Source organism: Poromitra crassiceps, assembly GCF_964638095.1.
Source record: "Poromitra crassiceps genome assembly, chromosome: 25".
NCBI lineage: Eukaryota > Metazoa > Chordata > Actinopteri > Beryciformes > Melamphaidae > Poromitra > Poromitra crassiceps.
The window spans coordinates 1,861,796-1,874,005 of record NC_139649.1 but is presented as its reverse complement, the minus strand read 5'-3'; positions in this window follow the sequence as shown (position 1 = coordinate 1,874,005).

Below are 12,210 nucleotides of genomic sequence, written 5' to 3'. Positions count from 1 at the left end.
GGATTCGTAGTATGAGTTGGTCATAAAAAAAGTTGTTTTATCATCCAGCTGTCTGCAGTGGGAGAGATGGATAAATCTTGTTCCCATTTAGAGGTTGGGAGGGACATTGTTGAGTCTGCTTTGGCCAAGCATGCAGGCATGGCCCGCCCTACCCTGCTTCTGATTGGCCTGGCCTGAAGATGACGTAGAAGAAAATGGAACTTCCGTTTTGTGAATACTGGATACATGTGTTTATGTGCAAAACATTTTTTTATTATTATTTTATACCAAAAATGCCGCCGCCGCCGCTGCCTCCGCACCATCACCACCTCCTGTGAGAAAAGGCTTTCATCGTTCGAAAAGCGTCTTCACTTCAGTGCCCGGCTAAAGTAAGTAATGTCTAGAGATGGAAGTGTCGACAGAGGGGAAAAGTTCAATGGCAAATGATATTGAGAGTGACAGGGCATTAAGGTGAGGGATCTCCCAACAAAGCACACTGGAACAGAGCTAATCCCCCTAAGGAAGAAGAAGGGACGACCATTTGGAATTTGAATTTTCAGCGGGGTCCACCTGCTATGCCGACCACCCGCAGTGCCGACAGCCCGCAATGCCGACGCTGGGAGGCGTGATTTCTATTCGCACATAGGATAAGCAATAACCACGCCCTGTGGCGCCGGGATTGGCCAGGAGCAACACTGGAGGGCACGCAGCCCAGCGATTTCATGAACCAACTGAATAGCTCTTGAGAACGGACAGCGATTTCGAGAGCGGACATTGAAATGAATTATGGTCACCTACCTTCTTTAGCATAGTAATAATAATAATAAGCATAATAATTGTAATCTACACAATGTACACAATCTACAAAAACATGCAATAATATAAACGGTGTTGTGTTCACGTTCATAGCTCATATAATATAATGTATCATATCGTTAATTTCAAGCTCAATTCTTACCCAGAGAAAAGGTACAGCACTGAAAATGTAACAAGCAATAGTTTTTTAAACATCTTTATTTTAAAAGATGAAAAACCCCAGGTGCTTTAGTCCCAAGCTTCAATGCTCCTGGCCAATCCCGGCGCCACAGGGCGTGGTTATTGCTTATCCTATGTGCGAATAGAAATCACGCGGCTGGGAGAGGTTAGGTTTAGGCGTGGCGGCTGGGAGAGGTTAGGGTTAGGGTCTGGGGGAGGTTAGGTTTAGGCGTGGGGGCTGGGAGAGGTTAGGGTCTGGGGGAGGTTAGGTTTAGGGTTAGGGTCTGGGGGGGTTAGGTTTAGGCATGGGGGCTGGGAGAGTTTAGGTTTAGGCATGGGGGCTGGGAGAGGTTAGGGTTAGGGTCTGGGGGGGTTAGGTTTAGGCGTGGGGGCTGGGAGAGTTTAGGTTTAGGCATGGGGGCTGGGAGAGGTTAGCTCCAGCTCCAGCTGCATGGCGCCTTGCCCAGCTGGTTCTGCTTGTGGGCTATCGGCACTGCGGGCTGTCGGCACATAGACGGGGCACCTTTTCAGCTGCCTGTTTGAGGTTTCCGGTTCATCTAAAGGAGCAGCTTACAGCACAATACAGACAGATGGAATGGAGATGAGTAGGCGTGTGAGTGGTTCAGCTGGTCCTTTAGTTAGGTGACAATTCCAGCAGAGGGGAGTGTCGGGGGATGGATGCTGTAAAAACATAATTGTCTCCTCATGGGCTGACACCATGACGACCCAAAGGTAGGTGGGCTGACACCATGATGACCCAAAGGTAGGTGGGCAGCATCCACTGCAGAGAAAATGTCCAAGCTGTTGCTAGAGAAAAGATAAGCGTGACAAAACAAGGTGAGCACACGTTCATCTTCATTGTCGGTATTATGTTCAAATAAAACAGCTTAGTTGAAGTTCCTCATTCTTCATCCTCATTGCCTAGCTTCCCGGCTGGGCCTTGATAGCGCCATACCAGGTGATAGGACATATTATGGGAAACACCTGATTCCACTGAAGAGAAAGTGATGGATGTGCTACATCGATATGTATCAAAACACGACGAGACGTCTGTCCCGATAAACTAAGGGGGAGCAGACTAAACAAACGTTATTCTCGCCGAATTAGGAGGAGACTGCAGCGCTATCGCCGCCTTTGTCCAACGGCCCAGTTCAGAGAATACACGCAGTGATTTACATTAGCTCATACAAATTATGCAGCTGTTCTGGCGTCTGTGCCAGACTCCTGAATATGTGTTGATCCTTACCAAAGCTGTTTTCACTGAGATTCAAAAAGACTGCCCAGCTGTAGGAAATTATGCTCTCTGTGGTCTTCATCTGTGGTTGATCTTATCCACTTGGTGTAATCCAGCGGAGAATAAGTGGAGATCTGTGGGTGTTCCTTATCAGAGTCCATTAATCATTAGCAGACATTAGCTGTCATATAAAATCTTAGTGTCGGGACCAGCAAATAGACTTCCTCAAGCATTACACGTGACGCCTATACAGTCCCTGGATGTGTGCTGATTGCCCCCCGGGCATTTTCTAATACACAATGAAAACTATGGTTAAATCTAGTTTGACTGAGCTCCGGCTAAATGGTCAAATATCACCGCCTGCTCGCCGCCCAGGCACTTATATGTATTAAACTAACTTAACTTAACCTAACTAACCTGTGTGCACAAAGTCGTCGGAGATGTGATATACCCAGAATGCCCGGTTTTGAGTGGTTTTCAATACCTTTCTGAACTTCCCTGTGTTTGTATTGATAATTGCTTTGATTATTTGTTTGCATTCCGCTTGGTGGTTCAGATTGATGCTATGCGGGTTCATGGCAGAGTGCGCAAAAATATTAAACGTTAAAATTGTCAGACTAAACTCCGGCTGGTAACCCAAAAAATTACAATCCACTAGAGAAAAATGTATATTATATCATGTTTGTTTATTAACTGGCCCCTGGCCTCCTGTCATTTGGCAAAAGTGGCCCCCGGGCAAAGTAAGTAGAGTATCCCTGGGTTAGGCTGTCATGTGCAGTGCAGATGGCCTGGCATGAGAACAAAACACACCAGCCAAAGAAGACGAAGAATCTGAAAAATGACCTGTGAAAGATGCTAAAAAATGACATGTGAAAGATGCTCTTTCCAACAGTGAGACACGGCCTTCGGCATGCTCTGGCAGCGCCGTGAGGCTGAGCTCTCAGTCTGAGCACCTCTCTGCTGATGTATGTCAGGTTTGGACCACTTTCTCAGCTCAAAAGATTCAGCATAAGTGGTCCTGGGCTGGCAGGTCCATGTCCAAGCTTTGGCGATGACAGTCCTTAAGGCTATAGAATAGCATGCCGATGATGTCAGCATGGCCATGTTGTGATTTGCATGTGTTCAGTGAAGCTTTCATCGCTTGTTTTTGTCAAACTAATGACGGTAACGGGAGAAGAGATCAAGCTGGAGATATTTAATCAGACCAACACAAGACAGCCTGATGTGCTGCGTGTGTCTTATTCTGGCTTGACACCTTGACTTAATTCTTCCTGTAGCTGCTCCTTAGAGCCTGCTCCTCCAAACGTATCTTCTGACAATCCTTCCCAGTCTTCTTCTTACAGGCCTGCTAACCACTGATGTGTGATTGTGTTTACCACATCTTGAGTAACACAGTTTGCTTTAGACAGTAAATGCCTGTCTCTCAAGTATGAGAGACATACTACTGCTCACAGCTGCAGTGTAAAGCCAGCTCTATTCTACAACACTGTTCCCATCCCTTACACAGTGAATTCCAGCTCCTTCGCTCTGGCCGGCGGTTTGCGGTCCCTCGCTGTAGGACCAAACGCTACAAAAGCACTTTTGTATGCTGCCATTGCACTGCTAAACAAAGCTGTTACAGGATGATTTCTTTGTTTTATTTCTCATTCTTACTCCGCACATACATGACACTCTGAGGGTCTCATGAGTAGCTACATGTGTGTGTGTGTGTGTGTGTGTGTGTGTGCGTGCACGAGTGTGCGCGCACAAGCGTGTGCAGAAGCACTTTAGTCTTTCAGCACTTTAGTGTCCTGTCACAAAGCACTTTATCATGGTTTTACTTTACTTTGATCTTACTGTATTTTAAGGTGCTCTATTGTATTGATGCTTGTTTGATGTCTTGTGATTTCGTATGTTTTATTTTTATCTTCTGGACAGCTGAACTTCCCGTCTGCATAACTATTTTACCCTCGGGTACTAATAAAGAAACCTTGAACCTTGAACCTTGAATGAATCTTAAAGCACACGAGAACTGTCTAATGAAACTCTGCATGCCAAAGTTCTATGGGTTGTCTACAGTATCACTGTGTCTCACATGTTGGTGCAACCAGCTCAAAACCCTCATCCTACCGAGTGGGGTACCCCCAGACCCCCAGAGGAATACTTTTTTGTCATATCTCACAGATTCTATTATTCTATCATTCCAATTTTTCATGACTTTGTAAATCAATTCTTTCATTTACTTAATGTCTTTGTTTTATGTTTCTGTTTTAATTAGTTATTTATTTTTAAAAACACCACTGTATTAGGGTCCCCAGTCAAATTCTGCCTATGCCATTTTAGTAGATGGATTTCTTTTTCTTTTTCCCATATTTGCCATGGGTCCTAATAAAGTTTCAAACACTATCAGGACACTTTTTCAGTCATTTTGTGGTCCAGTTCAGACCCTTCTATACAGGCGCGGACTGCATTATTGGGCACGTCGGGCAAATGCCCGGTGGCCTGGCCTGGCCTGGCCTGGCCTGGCCTGGCCTGGCCTGGCTGGCCTGCAAAAAAAAAAAAAAAAAAATTTTGTTGTGCCCGCAGTCAGGCCACTCACTGAACAGCAGGCCAGGCGCCACCTACTGGTTTACTAGTGGTTTTATTACTTTATTCAGGGTTAAAGTGGGTGCATCTCATTGTAAAATTGTACTCGGCCCAAATTGGGCTTCAAACGGCCCAAATCTGGCTTCAAACGGCCAAATTGGGCTTCAAAAGGCCCAAATCTGGCTTCAAACGACCCAAATTGGGCTTCAAATGGCCCAAATCTGGCTTGAAACGGCCCAAATTGGGCTTCAAACGACCCAAATTGGGCTTCAAACGGCCCAAATCTGGCTTCAAACGGCCCAAATTGGGCTTCAAACGGCCCAAATTTTTCGCCGGTGCCCTTCGGACGCCCGTATCGGCCTGGCCTGCTTGGTATCTAATGCCCGGCCTAAATTATGATCCCAGTCCGCCCCTGCTTCTATAAGTGACATGTGTATCCATCCATTTTGGCCGAGATTTGAGAAGTGCACCGAGAGGTGAGTACAGTGGTGCTGGAAGTACTTTTAGGTAGGGGGTGCTGCAAGGCCGTAGCCACCGATTCAACATTGGGGGGGACGGCTGCCGGAACATTTGGCGGCGACCAAATTTTTTTTGGCCACTATGTCGCCAGATTAGAGGAATATTAACATTAAGATTAGACTGTTGTGTCATTATTCAGTCACCTTTTCTCACTCACCTCCATGTCACCACTTGCTCCCACTGCTGTGTTGGAATCCTCATTCTCTCTCCCACCCTTTTTGGACTTTTAGCCATATTTAGAGGAATATTTCATTTTAAATTAACATTAGGATTATACTGTTGTGATGTCATTATTCAGTGTCTTCTCCTCTTCTCTGCAGCATTACTCAATTTACCCTCAGGAATCAGGGACAGTGATAGCCTACCTGCTATTCCTCCCATATATCCAGGGCCGGATTAATAGTACCATGGGCCCCCGGGGCTATTCATTTTCTAAGCTATTCATTTAGCCTTTTAGTCATAAAGATTATATCTTCCAGACTGAAATGTTATAGCAGAAGTGGAGTATTGGCCAGAATTCCATGAACATTTGGACACTTATTCAGCGGGTATTTTGCATGTTGCGTTCAGGTACACTGTAAAAAATAAAAAAAAACATCTCTTGCCACCAGGGGGTGCTGCAGCACCCACCGCACCCAGCTTCCCGCGCCCTTGGGTGAGTACGAGATTTAGCCTAGCCCCCTCCCCCCTTCCCCTTGGAGAATACTTAAGGGTGATTTCGTGCAACCATTTTTATTTTAATGAAACCTTAACTCGGACTTTAAAGGTGTTTTGTGCAACCGGCACTGGGTGTGATTTTTAAGGTGACACAGATGCAGCAGTCAGATTTCCTCATGTGCTCTGTCGATGACCACAAATAGTGCCCTTCTCTTCTGTAACTTTCCTAAAATAACAATAATCTTTCAGCAGACATTAATTACATGTTTTGAGAAGAAATAAGTTAACATTTCTCTATGAGTTTATTCTTGGGGCCCAGTCGGTAGTCCTTGTATGTTAAATATTGGTTCATCACTAGTTCATCACTCCTGTTTGTGAGAAAATGTTGGACCGCCTGCTGGTACATCAAAAGAGGGAGTATATGGGGATTAAAAGAAACGTGATTTAGCATGAATTTCATGGTGTGTTTTATGTTTCTGTTGTTTTTAGTCCCATCACACAGGTTTCAGCCAGATACATGAGTAAATAATAATAATTAATTTATTGTTTACACTAGATGTAGTTCCAGACACGTACAGTATATGCAGCTGGGCTCCATAAAAATATTCCCAAGAGGTCACTAAAATGCATGTTTTTCTGAGGCACTGCAAGTTTGCTACTGTATGTCCCCCCTCCCCACACACACACATGCACACTGTCCCCCCTCCCCACACACACACATGTGTCGTCCCCCCTCCCCACACACACACATGTGTCGTCCCCCCTCCACACACACACACATGCACACTCACTGTATGTCCCCCCTCCCCACACACACACATGTGTCGTCCCCCCTCCCCACACACACACATGTGTCGTCCCCCCTCCCCACACACACACACATGTGTCGTCCCCCCTCCCCACACACACACATGTGTCGTCCCCCCTCCCCACACACACACATGTGTCGTCCCCCCTCCACACACACACACATGCACACTCACTGTATGTCCCCCCTCCCCACACACACACATGTGTCGTCCCCCCTCCCCACACACACACATGTGTCGTCCCCCCTCCCCACACACACACACACATGTGTCGTCCCCCCTCCCCACACACACACATGTGTCGTCCCCCCTCCACACACACACACATGCACACTCACTGTATGTCCCCCCTCCCCACACACACACATGTGTCGTCCCCCCTCCCCACACACACACATGTGTCGTCCCCCCTCCCCACACACACACATGTGTCGTCCCCCCTCCCCACACACACACATGTGTCGTCCCCCCTCCCCACACACACACACACATGTGTCGTCCCCCTCCCCACACACACACATGCACACTCACCTATACTCAAGCTATCGTTATGACTCTGTTTTGGGGGAAGCAAACTAAGGATGCGAGGATGAGACGAATCACTTTGACATCCTCACTTAATCTCTGCCTTCCCTCACCTAAGGTTAGATTTCCCTTGGGATGCATGAAAACAACCGTTACACCAACAGGTGTCTAATGGAATAGTCAAACTTACAGAATGTGTCATTATTGTGATCGCTGCAGAATTACACTGGATATTGCAATGCTTTGAATGTCGGCGTACATGCATCCATTATGCAACGGAATGTTGACATTAATGTGGAAGATGTAGCATATTGATATCCTTCAACACGGGTGTAGAACTTCCTCTGCAGTCCTATTTCAACAGAAGATGTAGCATATTGATATCCTTCAACACAGGTGTAGAACTTCCTCTGCAGTCCTATTTCAACAGAAGATGTAGCATATTGATATCCTTCAACACGGGTGTAGAACTTCCTCTCCAGTCCTATTTCAACATTTCACCTGAGCAGCTACTGTGATGGGTTGTACGTGTGCCTATGGATGGTTCCTCCCATGATTTGCTCCTTAATGCCTTAATAAGTCTTTTCAGTATATTGTTTTTTGAATGTTGTTTTTAGTCTTGTGATGTCATTTGTTTGGTGTGATGTGTGATGTTTGTTGTTCTGATGCTGGTCACACAACCCATTTCCATGAAAATAGGTTAATGGGCATGCAAGTCTTATCTTATCTTAAGTCTGTATTGGTTGTGACAGGTCATTCTCCTTCACTACCAGCAACCAACGACAGTAGCCTCTCTGGAGGTTGAACTTAAGCCCTGAAGTAGTTTTCATTTTTTTGTATGAAGCTTCAAAGACTCTAAAACGTTTTGTATTCGATCTAAGGTTCAATCATAGTTGAGAAAGTGACCTAAAGGTAAAAATGGTTTAGAAGAGATGCAGTATTTTATGAAAGCTCCAAGATCAGAAATCGATTTTGCCATCTGTAATTCATTCTTACAGTATTTCAGTTGATGGACAGAGATCGTTGAGTGGATAGGCTGTGGTTTTCTCTAGTATTGTTCTATGTCAATCAATGAGACAGTTTGTAAAGAACAGAATACACCAAAGAACGTTATTTGAGTTTGCCTTTGAATGCAGTTTAATTTAACTTTTCCTTTGTTGAAATGGCTGAATAACAAACATGAAACGAATTAAGTGCAATTAATTCAAGAGAGACCATTTTTCTCAGTTATGATAGCTTATGCAACATGGAACTGTTTCAAGAAGATAAAATAGCAAGATGAAAACAAACCAAAGATAAAGTGAAAGGATCATATTAAACGCAATTACAAAATCTGTATGTAACCTAACCTTGAAAGTGAACTGTTGCACATTCCTAAGCCATGTCCTCCTCTCCTCTCTGTCGAGCAGTACCAAAAAACGTATCATGTCGTGTCAAACCAAACAGGCCCGAGGGCCAACAGATGCGTCAGGGAGAAAGTCAGCTTCTAATACACCTGTAGTCCAAAAAGGTTTTATGAGTCTTCCTAGAACACTAATGGGCCGATGAATGATAGCCAAGTCAGCCCAAGTTATGACTGGGTTTATGTACAGGTATGTTCAAATCCACCCACTTCCTGTGGTGGGAGCTCCAGTGCACAGTCACACTGACTCATATTGTATAAAACGCAGACTAAGGGTTATGTTCCCCAGGTGATTAGGTGAATCTCATTGGCAGCATTGATCACCTGGGAGTAATGGGCTTATGATTCATACACACAGGTGTTGTCTGGAATGGTAGTGTGAGAGGGTTATTTATGAGAGAGAGTGGGCGTGGGACATGGGACTAATTTTAGTGGTTTAGTCGCATGTGAGTACTGTAGGAGACAAATTATGTGTGTGTGTGTGTGTGTGTATATCCGGGTGACGTGACAGCAGATTAGAGTTTCAGTTTCACATGCACTATTGGTTGAGATAAACCTCAATGGGCCCTTTTCACAGTGGCCATTTCGTGTCAAAAAGGCAGGATAAACACAGGTGCAAGCAAAACTCTAATGAGGGTTTACAACTTCCATGATTGGAAGTTGGAAACCCTCATTACTGTTTTGGAGCCGTTTTTTTGGATAAGTAATAGCAGGAGAGCAGGAAGAGAATAGGAAGCTAAGCTAGCTATTATGGATCCCAGCACTCTGGCTAGTTGCTACTAACTTGAAAAAATGCAATCTAAGTCTGGGTCCTTGAGGGTGTCACAGGGCAACCAAACCAAATGAGGATTTGTAAAATGTGACTGTTATTTCATTGACTAGTTATCACTGAGAGAATGTATAATAATGTATAATCTATAATCTATAGCTATAGGCTATATGACTAGTTATCACTGAGAGAATGTATAATAATGTATAATCTATAGCTATAGGCTATATGTCGCTTCAATAAATATGTTGTCAAGTTCAAACGGTCTTACTATTGAAACGACCGCTTCAACTTGACAACATAAATATTCAAAATGGACTCTAGTGATTTTCTATTGCAGTATTTGCTGACAGGAAGTAAACTAGGCGTACTGAAAATAAACTGGGGGCCAAATTGTTGGTGGTCCTTTGACTCCTTTGAAGGTTTCTGTCAGACTTTCCTGGATAAATAAAGGATAAATCCAAAAAAACTCAACCAATGAGGTTATTTCTGCCTCCTGACCGGCTCTGCCACACACACACAAAAAGGTTGAACTGAAACTCCAATCAGCCACACAGTCAGTACCCGTTCCCCTAAAGCTCGATGATGAGCTTCCCCTCGTCGTCACTGCTGCTGGTGTCTTCTGGGTAATCTTGGCAGCTTTGCACAGGTCTCACTGCACCGGTCAGACACTCGGGCAGCTGGTAGCCGTGAAGCTGGCCAGTGGGGAAAAGAGACTGGTATTTGCTGGCGCTACCACTCAGGGTCCTGTGGGCATCTTCTCCCTCTTGCATATAGTCAGGCTCTGAGTATATGAAGGTCCAAGGCTTTGATGGCCGCGTAGTATCCTCCAGCACCCTGCTGTTGGTTGCTTGGGTGTCCCCGGTCATTCTACTGACATCAACAGAATGGGAAACCCGGCTGGATGAAGTTTTGGCTGCAGATGAGAGGCTTGGGGCTGCAAGGCTGGAACAGCTGGCAAGAGTGCTGTTGTTAACCGCAGTACCAGTGTCTCTAACTGCCGTACTAGTGTCTCGTGGCGGGAAGGCCTCAACCGGAAAAGCAACCGTGGCATGGTCTTGGTCTGGTGTTCGGTGGTCCCTGTGTGAACACGCCAAACCGGTTTCACTTCCGATCTGTGTTTGTTGGTTATGGCTGATGATGCTCATCTCCCACTGTTGTTGTGACTCATAAAAGTTGTTCGTGGCCAGCTCGGGCTGTGGAGACGGGAAAAGAAAGGTATGGCTGCTGGCAGGTGAGTTAGGGTCATTTGAAGTGCATGGCGCTTGCTGAGGGGGCTGTGGAGGGTATTCCGACATTCCTGTCTGTGTCTGGGAAAGATGCTGATGCTGCTGCTGCTCAGATAGCCGACAGTTTGTATATGAATCCGTCTTGGGCGCTCTTTCTTCTTCCTGTTATTAAAAGAGGAATATGAGGAGGAATGTTGCCATCGTACCAGCATAACAATAGTCATTATATTCCCTCCATTGAGCCCTCTCATTAGTTCCCTGCAATGTATAAATACCACAATAGCTTACACGTTTAAATGATGATAAACACATTAAAGGGAGCATGGCAAATTCAGATGTTATTGGAAGGGAAATCTGCCATATCATGACCACCATTGTTTAGTAGCTGTTCATTGAGTTTTGAATCATATGGAAGAAATTCTATCATGAAAAATGACTTGAATTTAAATATTCTCCAGTGCTGTCAGTGTCAGCTACATAGTTCCGGATAGAGATTTATAATAGATTGCTGATGTTTTACAACTTTGCCAAACGGCTCTCAGAGCCTCATACTTGATTTGACTTCCGTACGCATAATTACAACAACGCATACATCATTAAATACAGTACAGGGATGTATAAATAGATCGTTTTTGAGTGTATTTGTTATTATGTAAAAAAAAAAAAACGGTATATATCTTGTGTCATATTGTATTCATGTATCTAGGGGATTTATTTTGTGGCGTGCAAATCATTTATTTCTTCATATTGAAGAAAGGCTGTGGCTTTCATGTCAGTTCTAAAATGAAAAACAGTACTATAATATAACTAGTGGTATGTTATGATGCCTGGAACACGCTCCACATTGAGCCAACGGATGCATTTCATTAACTTACCTCTGGCTTTATCTGATCTGGCAAATGGGTGTATCTGGAATTAGACTCTGACTCCCCCCACTGTCCTAGCACCTCCTCTGTCGTGATACTTCTCGTTCCTCCAGCCTCATCATCCCCTCCCGCCACTCCCCCGCTCTCCATGCATTGGTGGACTGTCTCCCCAGCCTCTTGGCTCTGCTTCGGCTCGCTGTCTGGCTGCCCAAGGGTGCCTCCATGGCCCTGTGTCTCTGGCTCCTTCTGGGCTGCACATTCAGCCAGGAAGCCTCCCTCTATAAGCCCTTGGGGTGGAAAAACAAAATGAAAAGCAGTTGTTTTCTGTAGGTTGGTTAAGTCCACAATCCTAAACGCTTATCAGTCTGTTTTCACTTGTCTGAGAAGTGAGGTGATGGGGGGGATTATTATGCTTGCGTAGAGCTCTGTGCTGCAACTCCCTGAGTTAAGAAAGCACGGCTGATAATTACATTTACCGCTGCATTAAGTGCATGGCTGCAAACTGTATGATAAAGGCATGTCAAGGTAATTCCACTGACTGTACTGTATGACGAAAGTAACCACACAAGAGCCCTTTCATAATAGTCAAGCTAACCAGATGTACTGAAATGTGGTCATGTAAATAGGACGCACACATGCAATGCTTGTTTAGCATCTTATGAGCGCTAACACAGTAATGAA